This window comes from Aotus nancymaae, unplaced genomic scaffold, assembly GCF_030222135.1.
Source record: "Aotus nancymaae isolate 86718 unplaced genomic scaffold, 86718_ANA_hifiasm-v0.15.2.pri h1tg000025l, whole genome shotgun sequence".
In the NCBI taxonomy this organism is placed as follows: domain Eukaryota; kingdom Metazoa; phylum Chordata; class Mammalia; order Primates; family Aotidae; genus Aotus; species Aotus nancymaae.
Genome location: NW_026988438.1, coordinates 31,329,428 through 31,348,805, shown reverse-complemented (window position 1 = coordinate 31,348,805; position 19,378 = coordinate 31,329,428). Strand labels below are relative to the sequence as shown.

The 19,378-nt window shown below is 43.2% G+C and overlaps 1 long non-coding RNA gene across 3 annotated transcripts in view; it reads right to left on the bottom strand.

Annotated features, from left to right (window-relative positions):
• Window positions 1-14,439, bottom strand: part of LOC105713948 (uncharacterized) — a 28,927-nt gene extending 14,488 nt beyond the window's left edge. For 2 of the 3 annotated variants that reach the window (XR_001106694.2, XR_010344089.1), the window contains exons 1-3: window positions 13,758-14,439; window positions 9,120-13,339; window positions 4,657-4,939 (exon numbers count right to left, since the gene is read on the bottom strand). This is a non-coding gene — a long non-coding RNA (uncharacterized LOC105713948). The remainder of the gene's footprint in view (window positions 1-4,656; window positions 4,940-9,119; window positions 13,340-13,757) is intronic. The other variant, XR_010344088.1, reaches the window with a different exon arrangement.
• Window positions 14,440-19,378: the final 4,939 nt, after the last annotated feature.

Genomic DNA, 19,378 nt, shown 5'->3' with positions numbered 1-19,378 from the left:
ATCTTGAGCCAGTACCCAGCAGTGTTTGAGAGTGTTGTTTGCCTGGTGGGCAGCCATGCATCGCTTGAACGATTCTCTCCTTTCTCTCCTACATCATCAATGCTTCCCTTTCTCTACTGGATCATTATAATCAGAGCACAGCATGTTGTCATTTCTCACATCTGGAAAGAACTCCTTAGTGGACTGCACGTGCCCCTTCAACTATTACCCCATTTGTGTTCTCCCTTTTGCATTAAAACTTCTAGAAAAATGATGTATAAACTCCCTGTCTTCCTTTTTTCTCTTTCCATCCTCTCAAGTCTTCTCCTGTTAGGACTTTCAGACTCACTACTTTACCAAAACTGTCCTTAGCAAGTTGCTGATGACTATTGCTATATCTAGTCATGAGTACTTGGCCTTCATCTTACTCTCCGTGAGCAGTCTTTGATAGAAATGATCCATCTGTTCTTCTTGGACCCCTGTCTTCACTTGGCTTTGATGATACCACACCCTCTTCTGACCTTAGCTGCTCCTTCCAACTCTCTGTTGCCGATTTCTTCCTGTATCCATGATGTCTTGATGTTGGTGTGCCCAGGACCCAGTCTTGGGACCTTTTCCCTTCTGTGCTCCCTCCATCAGTGATCTGCTATAATCACAGGGCATTAAATACTGTTTCTACCCTAAAGACACCCAAATTGTCCATGGCTTCAACGTCTTTCTTAAACACAAGACTTGTGTCTTGTGCTACCTACTTGACATCTCTACTCAAATACCATAGAGATACCTCAAATTAAACATAAAATTGGGTCATTTCCCTAAAACCTGCTCCTTCCACACTCTTCCCCATGTTGGGCAATAGTCATTCCATCCTTCTAGTTACTCAGACAAAAACCCACTCGTTCTTGACCTTACTCTTTTGTTCACACTCCAGTCCATCAGGAAGTCTTGTTGGCTATACCGTCAGAAGATATCCAGATTCTGACCACTTCTCATCACTTTCGTCTCCAGCACCCTGGTGCAGGCAGCCGTCCTCTCTCCTCTAGATTATTTCCACACTCTCCTGCTTCTACTCTTGCCCCCACTGTCTGTTCTTCATAGAACAACATAGCACCTGAGTGATCCTGTTAATACTCATCAAGTCACGTCACCCCTCTGATCAAAGCCCTACAGTGGCTCCCGTCTCATTGAGCATTTAAAGGCTATATATCATATGCCCCCAACCCACACACACAGAACCTCCCTCTCCAATCTCCCCTCCTGTTACCCTTCTTGCACACATTGCTGTGGTCCCAGTAGCCTTTTTGCTGTCCTTCTGGTGCCTATGTAGAGCAGAATCCAGAAACAGACTTGTGTATATATTTAAATACTTCGTTTGAATAGCTCATTTTATTATTCACTAAAGAAAGGAATTGATAGATTCTCCAACAAATAGGGACATTCATGATTGAAACTCAGGCAATCTAAAGTCTGAACCTCCTAGGGGGTTGCTCCATGAAATTGCCTTTCACTTCACTCTGTCTCTTACTTAACACTCAGAAATGCTTTGGGGTAGTTTAGCACCCAGTGAGTGCATAGGCACATTTGCAGACTTTTCAGAGTAATCAGGTGTGAGAGAGGGCCAGGCAGGAATAAAAGCCTATGAGTGTGCTTCTTGGGCCATGGCAGAATCCTCACGGCTCGTGATAGGAGAGCTGCCTTTCTCCATGGACCCTTGGGGATCTGGAAAACTATGGCCTTGTCTGAGAACATGCTGTTTTGTAGTCTGCCTTCTCTATAGAGATATAACCATCTCCATATGTTTTCACACCATTTGCCATTATTACTGGTACACTGAATAAGCAGATAAAGGGATCAATTATAAAACAACCTTATTTGTACTTCCCAATATCTTTTCTATTTTATTATTATTATTTTTTGAGACAGAGTCTTACTCTGTCACCCAGGTTGGAGTGCAGTAGTGCCATCTCAGCTCACTGTGACCTCCGCCTCCTGGGTTCAAGTGATTCTCCTGTCTCAGCCTCCCGAGTAGCTGGGACTACAGGCACATGCCACCACACCTGGCTCATTTTTGTATTTTTAGTAGAGACAGGGTTTTGCCATGTTGGCCAGGATGGTCTGGAATTCCTGACCTCATGTGATCCACCCACCTCAGCCTCCCAAAGTGTTAGGATTACAGGCGTTAGCCACTGCACCTGACCCCCAATACTTTTTAAAATCCATCCCTTGAGATATTTCTTTTTTGTTGCCTGGATAAAACTCGAGCACCCCACAGTTTCTGGCCCCTCCAGGATGCAGGGAGATAAAGTGGTAAGAAGAACAGAACAGGTCTTTCTTGATTGGTATTATCGTGGTCATGTTTCTCCAGAGTTGGCAGATGTTTCAAGCCAACAGTCTTGTTGAGGGTTCTTAAGAGACCACCCTTTGAGAGAAGACCTCTTCATTAAAATAGACTTCTTTATGTTAATGGATGATGGGTTCCTGGAGGGGCAGAACCAGGTGGCAGCTCTTATCATCCAAGAGCAGGGTGGGCACAGTTGCCATAATGAGGGGAGAGCCTGGAGCAGCAAGTGGAACATCATAGCACACAGAGACCTTTGCTACTGGCTCACTGTTTGTGGTGGCCCTAGGACCAAACTAGACAGACGGGCAGTCTCCTAAGAATTATCTGATTTATGTCATCAGAAAATCCCTAGGTCTAGTCAATAGAAATCTGAGTTGTTCAATGAAGAGTCATTGCCTCTCATCTATGTTCCGGACCTAAGTCAGTTCTAAAACACAGAAATCCTTAGATCGCTGATTTTCAAACCATGGCCAAAACATTGCAGCGACAGCATCACCTGGGACTTTGGTAGAAATGCACATTTTCAGTCCCTGCCCAAACCCACTGACACAAGAACAATCAGAAGGTGGGTCCCAGCAGTCCACTTCAGCTGATTCTGATGCATGCTAAGGCTTGAGAACTCTAAAGTTTAGATGAAAGAAAGGCTTGGGAAGTTTAAGGAAGGACTCTATAACATTGGTATAAGTATCTAGCATAAATCTTCCTTTAAGTCTTCCCCAAAAGACATGCAACCATTCACTAGGGTAACTGTGCACTGGGGAATATCCAGGCTTTTCTTAGGTTTGTGGACCTTGGTTCTGAGTCTATGCTGATCTCTAGAGACCCAAAATGCCTCTGGCCCATTGGAGCGGGTATCACTTATGGTAATCAGGTAGTAAATGAAATTTGGACCTTTGGCTGCTTTGGTGGATTCCAATAGGTCTCTTCACCCATTGGTTATTTTCCCATTCCTGGATGGAGTTGTCATCTCAGAAACAGAAAGAGCCCAATTCCATATGGATTGTGTGTGTTGAGTATTGTTATGGTAGGCAGGGCCAAGTGAAAGCTTCCTGGGACTTCCCCTTCCTATGTAAGAGTAAACTGAAAGCAAAACCTTATCCCTGGGGAAACTGCAGAGATTAGTACTTCTATCTAACATTTGAACAGTACAGGAGTTGTTCTGCTGTGTCCTCATTTAACTCCTCTGTCTGGCACGTACAGAAGGAAGATGGTTATTGGAGACGGACTGTGAATTCGTACAACATTAACCAATTACTAGACCAGATTTAGTCTCTTTTATTGGATGACACAACAGAGCTCTTGGCACTTAGTATGCAGCTATAGATCTGGTGGATGCTTTTTCCCTCAATACCAAATTAGCAAAGATCACCAGAAGAAGCTTGCTCTCAACCAGCTGGAGGATTGGCAAAACACCTCCCTTACTTCAGGCCTGTGTCACCTCTCCTGCTCTCTGACAAGAACTAGTCTACAGGGGCCTGGACCATCTTGGTATCCTGCAGAACATTCTGCTGATGTGTAATTGACATGGTGAGCAACGAGAAGCAAATATCATAAACACCTTAATAAGACAAATGTATGCCAGAGGGTGGGAGATGATCCCCAAGAAAAATCAAGGCCTATTGCTTTGGTGAAGGTTCTGGGGGTCCAGTGGTCTGGAGAATATTGGCATTTCCTCTCCAAAGTGAAAGATAAATTATTGTACTTTGTACCACCTACCATGAAGAAAGAGCTATAGTATTCTGTGGGTCTTTTCATTTTTCAGGCAACACACACCCTTTTAGAGTCTATTGTTCAGAGCAATGCTTTGAGTTACCCACTAAGCTGCAGGTTTTGTGTAGGGACCAGTGCAAAAGGGGGTTCAAGAGAGAGCAGGGTTTCTCAGTCTTGGCACTGCTGACATTTGCAGGACAGGCAATTCTTTGCTGTGGGGCTGTCCTGTGCATTGCAGGGTGTTTAGTGGTGTCCCTGGCCTCCACCTACCGGATGTTAGTAGCATCACCCCCCATAGTTTTGACAACTGAAAATGTGTACAGACCTGGCCAATTTTCTGGGGTGCAAAATCACCCCCATTTGAGAACCACTGGGCTACAGCATGTCTACTTAAGAGTGCTGGCTGACAACTGGACTGCAGGCTCGTGAGAGACCGTCAGCCAGATTCTCCCAGCTGAGTTGTTCCAGATTCTCAACCCTCAGAAACAATGTGACATGACAAATACACGTTGCGAAGTTTTGGGTTAATTTATTACTCAGGAGATTCAATCAATCTTCTGAGCCATAAGGTTAGGCATGCATGACAGAAATCTATCATCGGGTGTAAGTAGTAAAATAGTACATACCAGGTTTGGTTTGAGCAGGTCCTTAAGGCACAAGGAAGTTTCAAGAGCAAGTGGCTGTGACTCCCATAGCATCTACTCTCGCTGCCATTTTAATTCGCCCCCAGTCCACATTTATGGCCTCTTAAGATTGACCGTTGACAGAGGAAGAAAACATCTGGGCCTGGTATGCAGATAATCCCTTGCAGTTCGGAGGCACCAGGGAGATGTGGATTGCTGAAGCATTGCAGCCCAAATCAGGAATGTGGCAAGAGGAGTTCTCAGGACCAAACACTGAGCACATTGTCTGGAGGGAGAGATGGCCAAAAGTAGAGATATATACCAATTTATGGGTCATTAATGGTTTGATTAGTATATTGGTGACAAAGGAAAAGGTCTGCAGATAGATCTCTCCATATGGGCACTGTCCCATGTGAATTCTCATTAGAGGACATCCACTGATGAGGCCCTCGGCAGTCTGCTGACAGGATGGCCTGTTCTGTGGATGTCAGTCAGCCCATTCTCCGGCAACCCTGAGGCTTGCTTAATAGACTCATGAAAAGCATGGCCACTGTGGCAGGGAGAGAAGCCAGGCATGGGTTCAACAATGAGCACTTCCCCTCACCAAACTGGTCTGGCCCCTGTCACTGATAAATGTCTAACTTGCTGACAGGGGCTCTACCATCTCTGAGCCTCTGATGTGGAGTCATTCCCCAGGGAGACCAGCCAGCCATCAGGTAGCAAGGTTATTGCATAGAACTTTTATTATGAAGGACATGATTTTTTCCTCTGGAATAGACACTTTCTTTCTTTCTTTCCTCCATCCCTCCCTCCCTTTCTCCCTTTCCTTCTCTCTCTTTCTCTCTTTCCTCCATCCCTCACTCCCTTTCTCTCACTTTCTCTCTCTCTTTCTTTCTTTCCTCTGTCCCTCCCTCCCTTTCTCTTTCTCTTTTTCTTTCATTTCTCTTTTTTCTTTTTCTCCATCCCTACCTCCCTCCCTTTCCTTCTCTCTTTCCTCCATCCCTCACTCCCTCCCTTTCTCTTTTTCTATCTTTCCTCTGTCCCTCCCTCCTTCCCTCCCTTTCTCTTTCTCTCTTTCTTTCTCTGTCTCTTTCGTTCTTTCTTTTCTTTCTTTTTCTTTCTAAATACAGACAGGGTCTCACTCTGTCACCCAGGCTGGGGTGCAGTGGTACTATCATAGCTCACTGTAACCTTGAACTCCTGGGCTCAAGTGATCCCCCTGCCTCAGCCTCCCAAGTAGCTAGGACTACAGGCACTCACCACCATACCCAGCTCTTTTTTAAAAAAATATCTGTAGACACAGGGTCTCACTACGTTGCCCAAGCTGGGACACTGTTTCTAAATATGCTGTGCATTCACTGCCTGCAATGGGTTTGTCAGTACCACCATCTGTGAACTTAACACAAAACCTTATTCAATAGCATGATGATTCTGACCAAAGAAGTTCTTTGCTTGTGACCAAAGAACTCATTTTACAGCAAAAGAAATATAGCATTGGTATCATGCCCATGGGACTTATTGGATTACCATGTACTCCATCACCCAAAAGTAGTTATCATTATAAAAGTTAGAAATAGATAACTGAAGTTTCAAAAATGGTACCATCTGGAAGATAACTGCCTGTAGCCTAGGTGGCTTTCTTACTGCATGTGGATCATGCCTTGAATCAGCAACGAATGAGTGGTGCTGTGCCTCTCACAGTCAGGATACACAGACCTGGGCGTCAACGGGTGAAAATGGGAGTGGCTCCTCTCACTATCACATCCTGAGTATCACTCACAGAATGTTTGCCCTCCGTCTACAAACCATGGATCAGCTGGTTTAAAGGTCTTGATGCCAAGGAGAGAATGCTTCCTCTAGGGGACGCAATAACGTTCCACTGAACTGGAATTTGATACTTCTGTCTGCCCATTTCAAGTTTCTTCTGCCACTGGATGGACAGGCAAAGAAGACAGTTACTTTTCTGGCTGGGGTGACTGATCAGAACCCAGAATTGGGTTGCCATGACACACACTGGTGGCTGGGAGGACTATGTCTGAAGCCCAGGAAGTTCTCCTGGGTGCCTCTTAGCACTTCCATATCCAGGAGTAAAAGTTACTGGAATAATATTGCAACCTGCAGGACAACTAAAGACTTAGACCCTTAAGAAATAAAGGTTTAAATAATCTTGCCAAGAAAAGAATCCCAGAAAACTAACTTCAGGTGCTGGCTGAAGGTAAAAGGAAGATGGAATGGACATTGGAAGAAGCTCATTCTCATTTATTATTTAACTATTATCGTCAATTAACTAGTTTTATTACCAGTCACCAAAACAAAACCTGTGGCAGCTACACACATTTTCTTCTTTGTTTACTGTGCATAACACTGAGTGTCGGTGGTTAATTTTACAACTTAGCCTTTAGGTTGAAGAATATCCATTATAAAAGGTGCAATGGTGATTGAAAGAGGAGAAAACTTAACATCACCCTGGGATGAATACAGTGGCTGAGGCCAGCATCTTACAGTGGTTTTACTCTGTATTCTCTGTTGTGGGGAGAGAATGAAGTTGTATTCATCTATGTGAGGAATCTTGTTGCATTCTGAGAAAGAAGTGTGATGCTGCCGTTGGGTGCGTCCAGTTGAATGTGTGGATGCTGAGTAGCAAACGGGTGGATGTGCCGGATTGTGTCTCTTAAGTCCAAGTCCACCCTTCTAGATGATCCTCCATCCCCTTCCCCAGACTCACTCATTGAGCTGGCTTCATGGGAGGCGCTGGTGGTAGCTTCCAGTGTGGGAGGGGGAGATTAGCCGTATTTCCCTGCTGCTGGCAATGGCAGCCGCAGGGACATGCAGTTGGCCTGGACTGCCTGTGCTCTGGGTTCCAGCAGCCCGAGGATGGTTTCCACAACATCAACAGTGAGTATCCCCGGCAGGATTGAGCCACGGGACGGTGGCAGCTTCCCAGCCTTTGGGTAAGAGCCCCTTCTTTTTTTGCTCCTTAGTCTTTCCAGCAGTTTTTAACCAATTGCCTGCGTTCCATCTTACTCTGTTTGAGATATATAGAGTGGTTTCCGCTTCTGTGTTTGACCACTGAATGATACATAGTTCCTTCCATATCAGTCCATAGCAAGTTTCCTCATTCTCTAGTTACAAAAAAAAAAGGAAGTCATCATATTTATATAAGAAGACCCAATAATGGATATTTAGGCTGCTCTCAATCTGATCTTTTAATCAGTAAGAGTCGTAAGTACATTTCCACTTCAGGACAGTGTTTTCAAGGCATATATTTGGAAATTTTTGTGTCTTGCCCCACTTGGAATTATACAGGCCAGAGCTCTTATGCAGGAATCTAAATGGCAGAAATAGGATTAAACTAGACTCTGGAATCCAGAGAGCATTCAACTGTAGCTGGTTATTTATTGCTTAATAAGCATTTTTGAAGTATTGTTCTGGTATGTCCTAGCCTGATCTCTTCCAAATGAATTTCAAGTACCCAGAGGCTTGATTTTTTTGTCATCTTTTGAATATGTAAATGTGTCATGTTGGGAGTGGGGTTGGTAGTACCGACCTCCTCTGTGATTCATGTCACCTGAATGTGGCATGAATCTGGCAGTCTAGGAAGAACCCTACATAGGTCTTAGATTTTCTCTTGAGGAAGGAGCTAATGACACAGCCAGCACGTCCACATTGGATAGCAGCTCAAATAGAGGTCCAGTTTGTTTTATTATTGGGCTCATTTCAAATTCCTATCATAGGACAATGTGCTTTAGAAATGCTTTTTTCTTAATTATGAAATATTTTAATTGATTTGTGGGCAGTGCCTCTTAGCCTGTGCAGCCAGTCCCTTTGGTCCAGCTCGGGGTTGGAGGGCTGCCTGGACCAGTTCAATGCCCACAGCCCCGTGAGGCTGCCTCAGGCCATCTCACCCTTCTGACACTTTTTCCACTGACCACAGAATAAAGGCCTCTTCAGCCTCCAACCCTCAACTCTGTTTCTTGATTTTATCTTCTCTAATTAACGAAGCACACTTTGCTATCTTCTCCACTTTTAGGTATTCAGATGATTCTGCCATTCCATTTCCAGCTCTTCGACTTGTTGAATGTTCTAAAATGGGAAAGGCTGGGTCCTGTTTACAGTTGCCTTGCCAGCTCCCAATCAGCCTTTTCCTGAGGAAGATTTTTCTTTAGCCAGTCTACACTTTCACAGCAACTTAGAGTGTGACAGGAATCCTCAAACATTCACAAGCGACTTGGCCGGTAGAGATACAGAGTTGCATTCCTCGCGTGAATATCCAGCCTTGTTCCTTGAGAGTTCAACTTTAATAATCTTTAACATAATCCTTTTAAAACACAAATCCCTGACAAATCCAAACTGCTTTGGTACAAAAGTTCTAGAGATTAAAACCAAAGCTGCTTTTGGTGGTAATACTGTTATACTGTCAATCCCATTGTCAGCCAAATTAACAGAATACATTTCTAATAACCCACCTAATGCTGGTAAGCAATCAGCCAAATCCAGTTAACTCTCAGAAGCTTAAATGCTGTTAAGTCACATCTCCCGTTCATGGGGCTGAATCCTAGAAGATGTGCAAGGGTTGTTTTCCCAAATACTCAGTGGAAAAAAGTAAGAAGGCATGTAAAGGAAAAGGTTTTAGTACTTACATTTCATGTTAAATATACCTAACATTTATATTCACATGTAACATTTAACAAAAATAGTTTATACTGATCATTTACATGAAATCTCATTATCTAAGATAAATGGTAACTGATTTGCTCATTTTCTAGATAGCCACATTCACAGGTAAGTTCACAGCTGGATCAGATATACAATTAACAAAAACTGGTTTTTAAAACTATCAAAATAGGAAGAACATGGAAATTGCATCCTCAGATCCTCAATAGCACATTGGAGATTTCTTAATGCAAATTGCTTTTCTTTTCACTGGAATTCCACATGCAAGTTGTGATGTACAAGAATGAACTATTAGAAGCTCCAGGTTTGACATGGTCGCAAATTAGTTTTACCTCTTGCTGGTACATATTCCCTATGTTCAGGTTCACAGAAATCCCAGAAAACACGTAGGTCTCCATCTGAATTGTGGACAAAGGATTCAGTTCTACGTCTTTCATCCTGGCCCAGTTTTACTGCTGGGAGCCTCACTGGCTTTCTCTTTAGCTGTCAACAAATCTGGAGCAAGCTTTTCTCTGTGGGAAAAGGTTACATATGGCAGTCTGGATTTTCGTTTATATTTTCATTATAAATGAGAGAGTCTTTTAAAAAGCCACTTAAGAATCACTGCACAGCTTCATGTGGGATTTGGCCAACAGTTGTTGGAGTTGTAAGCTATTAAATCAGCTTTTGTTCTAACTGTGAAAAGCAGAGGTCGAAATTTTACATTTTTTCAACTCCACAACCACTAGCTTAAGTAGCTGAGTTATTAAGAATATAACAATATGGACTATTTTTCAGAAGTATGCATTCACTTTTGGTTTATTCAAAGATGAAGAGAGTTGAGGAGATTTCATCTTAGCATATCTAATTTGAATTACATCTCTTCTGCCAGAATCCTTTTCTCAGGCATAATGTAGGGGGACCATCAGTTTGTTACTGCTGGCAGGTCTTAGCTTGTGACCAAGAGAGGAATATTCTAGTCCTGCCTTAACACAAAATAGAATTTCTATTTGCAATGAAAGAAAGGGTTGACTTTGTAAATACCTTGTTGTGGTTTACAAGTTTAAATTATGCTAGATTTTGTAAAAATCTATTTTTAAGGATCTCATTGCTCTTAAGAGTGAAACTAGGTCAAAATTTTCCTTAACTTAAAGGTGGATCAACAATTCCGTTTCACATAAAACACCATGAAATTGAAAAGATGACAAAACTCTCTATTTCCCATTAGAAACTACCTCAGTTCATTCAACAATACATATGAATGAACAGTTATGAAGTGTCAGGTGCTCCGCTAGGAGCTGCGAAAACAAGGCAGAACAAAATAGACAAAAGTCCCTGTCCTCCTTGCTTTTCTTAAGGCTTTCTGGAATGAACTAAACATTAATGAACTGTTAATGTGAAAAACAAACTAGTGTTCTTCATTAAATGGGTGTAGTTGCCTATGGAATAAAAATTATAAGGTAAAAATAGTACACCAAGAATTTCTGTGACACCAAGACCTCTGAAGGCCTTTACTACTGTACTGATCGTAGTGAACAGAACTTTTATATCCATTTGTCCTAGGAAAGTGTTCTCTGGATACCATCTCGCCAAAGAAAAAAAAATCTTTTCTGAGTAAATTCAGAAACAGAACTGTAAATGATTCTGGCAGGATGAGCATGGAAGGCAGAGGGTATTAACAACTGGAAAATGGCGTTGTTGCCAGAGGCTCCGTGTAATGGCATTAGAAGCCACATGATAGAATTAGACTTGAGGTTATGTGGGTCTGGTTAAGCTCAAAGCACCCATCAACTCACTATGAATTGATTATAAGACAGCCATAGAGACAGCTGAATGCACTTTTTATTAGGGAGGGAAGTCTTACTTTGAAATCCAGTGTGTGGGGAGAGTGATAAGAAATCATATCTACATTCCTAGACAACTACTAGTCCTACAATCCCACCCAACCATCACTCAGTTTCCATCTTCAGCCCTTCAGCAGAACCCTCTCATTTGGAAAGGTTCCAACCTAGAACATCCCCATTGCTCCAGGGAAAGAGGAGAGAAGAACAGAAGAAGCAGGAGAAGGAGAGAGAGGGAGGGAGGAAGGGAGGGAGGGAGGGAGGGAGGAAGTACTTCCGTCTTTGCAAGTGGTTTGGATGTTCCGGGCGGTGCCAGCTGAGACGCAGCTGCTTTTGTCCTTGGACATCCTCCCACCTGGCCACCTGGGCACCATTCTCCATCTGCTGCTAATCGTCTCCACCAAACTGTGGGTTGGTTGGTGGTGGTGATGATGGAGTTTTTTTTGTTTTCCTTATATTTCCCATTAATTTTGTCCTGGCTTAGGTTTGTTTTCCTTCTGGTAATACAAGTCTTGAATAAATTCATGTGTTGCTCATGGCAAAAGCAAATCTAACACAGCCAAAGACATCTTCAGTCCTTAAGAAAGCTGGTTCACCTGTAAAATTTGCATCTACTCCAAGAACACTTAACAGAGCCGTCCCTTTGGCTGTGAACTTGTCCCTTCCACTTCTCCTGAGCCTAAGAGGACACCTCAGAACAGGTCCCACAGCTTCTCCAGAAAGAGCTATGCCCAAAGCAGATGGAAGGATAGGAGGCTGCATCAGAGAAGGGTGTAGACTTGCTGTCTGACTTCTATTAAGTTCTGATTTTTTTAAAAAATCCCAGGCACATGTTTATTTTCATAGTCAAAGAGTTAGAATCTTGGACATTGAAAATCAATACATTTTATGTATTCTAATTTATGCTGTACTCTTAGGTGATTTTATTGGTTTGAGCTCTGTTTCATTGTTTTACAAAACGGTCTGGCTCCTTTAAGAAGCCACAAGTTATAGACATTGAATCAAGCTGAGTCATTCATCCAGAGAGAGAATTAGGAACAGCTGGGGGCAGTGACTAGCAGTAAAAGCAGAGAACTGAGAGGAACAAAATGCCTCTCTAGGAAATGTTCCAATACTTCCATCCCAAACAGAGAGGGGAAAGTCTCATAGGCACCGTCTTGCTAATGATGGCAAACCCCTGAGCACTGTCAAGCAAGGATGTTCCCTGGGCCAGAGACCAGACCCTGGCACCCTGAAGCCAGGGGTCAGAAGGGGCAGTGTGGGCCAGCACACCACCACAGGGTCTTCATCTTCAAAGGGTTTGGTGGCCTTCGGATCTCCCTTTCTATAAAATTCAGGGCTACTGAGCACCCTCTGTGACCCTTGAAAGTGTCAGTTGCCTCATGACAACTTTGCCCAAGTTGTTGGAGCCAGTTAGAGAGAAATTGAATTTCAACGAGACAAATGATGATACTAAAAGTTGCAATATGATTAAGACAACAGGATGTGGTATTGTCTCCGGTATGGAAAAAACAGAATCTGCAAATAATAAAAGCCTAGATGAATAATAATACTGTGGTTATATCTGGGCTATGGGCGTTTTGGCCATTTTTTTGCTCTCTATATTTATTTATATTTTTATGTCTTGTATCTTACTTTTCAGTGTGGCGTAAATATCCACATTTGGCCCCCTTTTCAATCAGTATTTCCTGAGCACATACCGTGTGTCTGGCACTGGTGACTCAAAGGAAGCAAGTAGACAGGTTTTACCTTGAGCCGCCAACTTCCATGTCACTGACATCACCACGTTCTCCTTGGGGTGGCGGAGCTTCTCTTCTCAGGGCCTCGGTCCCTTGCTGGTCCTCACCTCTGGTCGTGGACTCTGTCCAATACAGGCAATATCCATGGCTGCCCCTCCCTCCGGCCCTGCTCAGACATCAGCTGTCAGGAAGGCCTTTCCTGGTCCCTCCGTGGATCACACTCTCACCTGCCATCAGGCTTTATTCTCCTTACCTTGCTGAGATTTTCATCATAGCACTTAGCAATATGTCTTTCTGTATGCCTGTAGGTATGCCGTTGAACACTGACCTCCATGGAAATGCACTGTCTTTGAGGAAGGGTCTTCAGTCCTGTTCATTGCTGGATCTCCGCCATGCAATAAATCTTGTTGAAGTCAGGTGCTCTTCTTCGAAGGGAATCGTTGTTATGTGTACCTGAATATATAGATAATGAATCTTGATCACAAATTCAGGTGATAAGAAATGTGTCTATTTTCTACAATGATATTTTAAAATTATGAGTTCCCACTCTACTGGCACAGTGGGAAATTTCAATTATTCCTCCCCTCACCCACACCAAGGTTGTGTCAGGTTCCGAGAGTCTTATGTGATGACAAGGGCTTTGGGAAGGATCCTCTGCCAATCAAGCCATCACATTGGGCCTGTCTCCAAGGTCCCTTCACACCTGGTGGCCTTCTGCTTCTGAGCAAGGCTGAAAACCTCAGTACCTCTTGCTGCCCCTCCCAGTTCCTCCACCTGGAGGCTCTTCCTTTCCCCGCTGTGGCCCAGACCTGGTCCCTGCCAAGAAGAAGAACCCGCTGAACCTGCTCCTTGCATCATCTGGGGGAATTACCTTTTAGTCTGACAATTCTTGCGTGTTTTTCCAAGCCATTCTGTTTCCTCAAACCCAATCCTCCCCTTGGGCTCTGGCTTTTTAGAAACAAAAGCCAGAAATGCTCCCAGAGTCCTTCTGCATCTCATCCTGCTGTTCACCTCCCTAAAGCAAGGACACAGGGAAAACGAAGGAAAATGTCAGGAACTCTGACTAAAGGCAGAAATATGCATGCCTGGAATGAGACAGAGAACCCACAGAAGAACGTGATTATAAGCAGGGGGTGGGTAAAGGGAACGAGGAAGGAGGGAGGCCTACTGGCTCTCTTATGCTTTTGAGTCTTGAAGGCTGGGCAGGATTTCATTTGACAGACAGAGCATGCTGAACAGAAAGAAAATAGAGGTGGTGTTTGCATGAAGGTAAGTAATCCCCCTCATCTGACTGGACACATGTGAACAGTGAGAAACTGAAAAAAGTAGGCTGGAGTCAGTGTGTGGCAGGCCTTCACAGCCAGGGTGTTTTGACATCAACCTAAGTACTTGGCAGCCATTGAGTCAGAGAGTGAGTTGATTAGACGGGTGCATTAGAAAATGAAATAGCAATGCTGTCTAGGATGGATTAACGGTGGGCACTGGTGAAAGACTAGAGCAGGGGGACCTTCAGTAGGTTGTGCAATCATCTAGAAACTGGAAGAAAAAGGAGGAGCGAGCTACAAAAGATACTACTGAAGTAGAATAAACAGGCTTTGGCCACTGGGTGAATGTAAAAGGAGGACAAGAGAAAGCTATTGATGGTAAGAATGTGGGTGTTCTCGCAGACCAGGGAAAACGAAGGGAAGCTGTTGGTTTGGGGAGGATGAGCAGGCTGGTCACGTTGAAGCTGAGTTTCCATTAGGACAGCTGGAGCCGTGGGTAGGGAGCTCAGAAGAGAGGGCAGGACTTTCCCTGTGATAGGAAGAGAACATGGGTCATGATGCTGTGGCAGTATGTGGTGGTGGAAAAGAAAAATTGAGGGATATGGTGTTGGGTTGATCTTCCGGGTAAGGTAGGAGACAAGGCCATTCGCTGAGAGAAAGGGAAGCCACACTGTGTCATCTCGGAGTTTGAGAGTGGACACGGTTTGAAACAGCTGCACCAGTGAACAAAAAAGGTGTCCATGACTGAGGAACAAAAGAGTAGACCTGTGCGACCTCAAGTGTTCTCCCCCAAAAATACAGAATCCTTTGATGGTGGTTTTATGAAATCTGTCCAGGCAAACGTGAGAAGAAATAGGCTTTAAATCGCGTATCTTGAGGCACAGATTGTTTTTTACTGTCTGATTTTTGGTAGTTCTTGTTGTTATGCCGTTTATTAGCAATTCGTTTTAGAAATTTATCAAGATGCTAGAATCCCTCAGCGTGGTACACATGGAAATGCAGCAACTATCCCTTGCCAGCTCCCGTGGTACATTTTCCGGCGTCAAACTTCTGTCCCCAGAGATGCTTGTCACCACTTGCTCTCTACTCCAAATGCCAAGTTGTTCTCTTCACTTGGTGGCTTTGGGCAGAGGGGGAGAAATGGATCATCACAAAGACCAGCAGCACCTTGGGCTTCAAAGGTGGGGGTTGCACCTGCACCTGGGGCTGGGGGGAAAGGCGCAAGCCTGAAGTTCATCTCACTTTCTGGGGTGGTAGCAAACGTTGCCACTGGTGGTTCAAGAACTCATCCCATTTCACCTTCTTTTGGTCTTTTCCAAGGCTTCCCACAACTTCCTTGTCTCTCTATATTCTCATCTCTGTTTTCATTTTATGGTACCTGCTGTTGGGAATCTGAGGATTTGTTTGGAGTGAAAAGTAGGGGAGAATAACACAAACCTCTCTGCATTCTTAACCTTACCAGCACTTTCTTTACTAAAAGACAACTCCATGGGAGTTGTTGGCACTGGTAGTTTTAAATCACCTGGTTTCAGTTTACATAACTGAGTATGTCCTAATCACACAGGATTACTGAATTGTTTTTCTCTTCCTTTAATGCTTCTATATTGAATATGTGACTATCAACTCTTTCTTTACTCCAATCCAAGAAGAGACAAACATTCCACTGAATGGTAGGAAATGGAGGAAAATGTGGAACTGGAGCTCAGAATCGCATGTTTCCTCGACTGGTTCATCTTTCTCTTCTGACTGTCCAGTGAGGGAAGAATGTGATCTAGAAGCAAAACCACATGAAGCTTGGTTTCCTTATGAGGACAAAAAAGAATTGCATTTCTCATTCCATAAGAAACTAGAACTTTTAAGGAACGGTTCTGACGCACCAGCCTAACAAACAGTAACATTTTTGGGGGACAGATGAGCTCATTTGAGGGAACCATGACTGATTAGAGATTTGTTTTCCTCTGCCCCATACAGCCCTACCAAATAAGACATTCTAGTGGAATTTTACCCTGAACAACTACCTCATTGGAGTAAACAAAATCCACCCTCCATCCAGTCCAAGATCAGCTTCCATTTTCCAGGCAACATCACTCCAAACATTTTTCTGACAGAATTTACCCTTTTTTTTTTTTTTTTAACTTTGTTTATTTTTGCCCCAAAGCCTTTGGCATTCTCCTCCAGTGAGTCATACTATGGGGCCATTTCAAAATGTCCTCCTTAAAGAACATTTCTCTTCCCAGGGGAGATGGGAAATTGGTCAATGACGGCATGTTCTGGCATGTTACCATGCAGTGTACGAGGATTTTAGTAAGGAAATGCCATTTCACACGCCATCAAGGCCACTTGATGGATGGGGTTGCCGGGAGACAGCCTTCTAGATCTTTCCTGACTCTACAGATACAAGATGGGAAAACTAAAGCATGACCATTAGGGGTTTCTTCCAATCAGTGTAATATGGGAATTGGTCCTTCTACTCCCCCACAACAGAAGTTTAGGGCACTCATTTGCAAATTCAGATTTTGCAACAAAATAATTAAATCATCATGGGCGGGAAGACAAAAATAAGAGGAGAGAAGGCGTCTCTTCCCCTGGAAGGTCTCCAGTCTCACCCCCACTCCTCACTTTGGAGGAATCAGTCACGCTCTCTGTCCTCTGCTCTCAAAGCACTTTGGGCCTTCATCTATTAAAGTAGGTAGCACCCCAGGAGGAGTTATTTATGCGGTGGTCACCAGCCTTCCCTTCATAAGCATCTCTCCCCATTTAGAGGATCTCAGCGGCAGAGGAGCTGGCTAGATTTGTCTCCATATCTTCGGCACGCAGAACAGGTCCCGTCTTCGAGAAGATGAACATGGCACATCCTGGTGTAAGATGGAAGCTTGACTGAGCCAGGAGTCCAGGGCAATTTCTGTTCTTGGTGCTGCGTGTCTAGATTTTCCTATTCTTCTCACATAAGATCCCACCCCCCAGCCCCATACTCGCAGTTCTCTCAGGCACTTCATTTGCTCCCTTTGATTCATGTATGAAAATTTAAAGTATCATCAAACATGACTAGGTGTACATGTGAATTCTGATTGTAAATATTCATTGGGAAATTAGGGAAATTACCAGTGTGTATTCCCACTGCTTGTCAAAATGTAGAGACCGCCTTTGGTCTTTTCACAGAGCTTTGATATCTGCATATGGTGGATACATTTGGCTCTTGGCTGTCCAACATCCAGGCTCCCTTTCTTCTAGTAACAATGCCCTGGGGTTTCTTGGTGGGGGTCAATTGTCTCTCCCCCATTGGGTGCAGTCCTGGTGACACTGAGTTCAAGATGGCCTGCCCTCCTTCTTCAGCCTGGGATGAGTTATCAGTGGCTGCCACTGGCTGTGGGTGTAGGATTGGTGAGAGGAAATTTTTACATTTGAATTTTTTGCAACAAACAGCTCTTTCTTTTGCAATCTGAAAATTAAAGATTTAAGAAAAAGATTAACATTTGCCCCAAAGACCTGTCTAGACGCAATGAAGTTTCTGGTGAAATCTGTGTGAGTGGCAGCGGTAGCCCTGGCTTGCTGTCCTCACACACACAGCGCCCAGGGGAATGCAGACGGCCCGCGTCATACTCCGGAGGTTGCCAAAAATCCCTTTCAAATGATTGAGCAGATGTCTTTCCTTGGGTTTGAGCGGATATAAATCACAGCAGTCTGCTTTTAATTCCTAGGCTCAGAGTCTTAGGGGCAACAAAATCAATCCCTTTCAGGTTGGTTTTCTAAATGTTTTTTTAAATCTTCAGGATTTTAATAACAATAACCACTACAATATGCAAGAAAAAGTAAACACATCTGTGCAGGTAGCTGTGCTTCTCCCTGGGGAACACACTTCCTGTGTGATGGTGGAGTTGAACAGGCCACTCCCAGTCACCTCTGCAGCTGGCCCTGAGCACCAGGGGGCAACCCCTCAGGGACCCAGCATGGAGAATGAAATGGTTTCTGAGCTTAGAGCTAGAGGCTTATAAGGGACAAAATGGACACAGCCCAGGCCCATATATCATTAGCATGAAGAGTCGGAGGCCTGTTATTCACAAGAAGAAACAAAGGGAACACCAGACTTTCCTCAGGAAATAGGGTTTAAGTCAAGCAGCTCGCCACAAGATCTTAGTCTTTGGTTTCTGGTCTTAACTGTGATATTTTTGGTGGCATTAGAAAATATAACTTGGGAACTTCACATCAATCAATAATTAAATGAAAGCTCTTAGTACTTTTCAGAGAATCACAATCCAAATTTACATTAGCCCCTCTTGGGTCTCCAGAGCGGATACTGCATCAAAAAGTTTCCAAGGATCTGGTTTACACCATTTCCAAGTAAAGCCCATTATTAATGCCAGTACAGACCCTAACACGTACCCATTGATAGGACAGGAAGAGCTGAGGGATCGGGAGCAGGGTGCCTTATGGGAAGAGGATGGGGATGAACAGAGACCCACTTTGATTCCTGTTGGGCTCTGCCATTAGCTGTGAAAACTCAAGGGTGTGTGTGTATGTCTTTCCTTCCTTTTCCTTCATATAAAAGAATCATATATTGTTAGATGCCTTGCCTTTTTTAATAACATAACAAAATTGGAACAAAGTTTAAGGCTACTTTTAAATTTAGACTTTCTGTCATCTCAAACAGTGGTCTCCAAATCTTTTTGCTTTCAACTTTATCACTAAAAAATTACTGAAGATACATATATAATATATATTTAATATATATTATATATTTTATATATTAGCTTAAATTTGATTAAAATTTCATAATGTAACTATTAATACAGCAGTGGCATGATTATACTTTATAAAGGAAGAAATAATTATATATAATTGTATATTATCTATGTTTATTGCATAACATTATATATATCTTCATAATTGTATTGATATTTTATAAATATATCATATATAAAATTATTTCTTAATTTATAAAGTATAATCATGCCACTACTGTACCAACAATATTTACATTATGAAATTTTAATCAAAGTGGTTTGCAAAAGGATAAAGATGAAATTTTTAATTTTTAAAAACTGTATTTGATTTTTAATGGTAAAAATGCTTTCTAAAGTATTACTGTTAATATCTTCGATAGGACAATGTTTTGAATATGTCTTGTCATTTTCAAAAAGTCTTGGGTTACCCTTTTGTGATACAGCCATTCAAACGTCTGGCTACACAGTTCAATGCTTGGTTTCAAAGTCCGTCAGAGCTGAAAAGA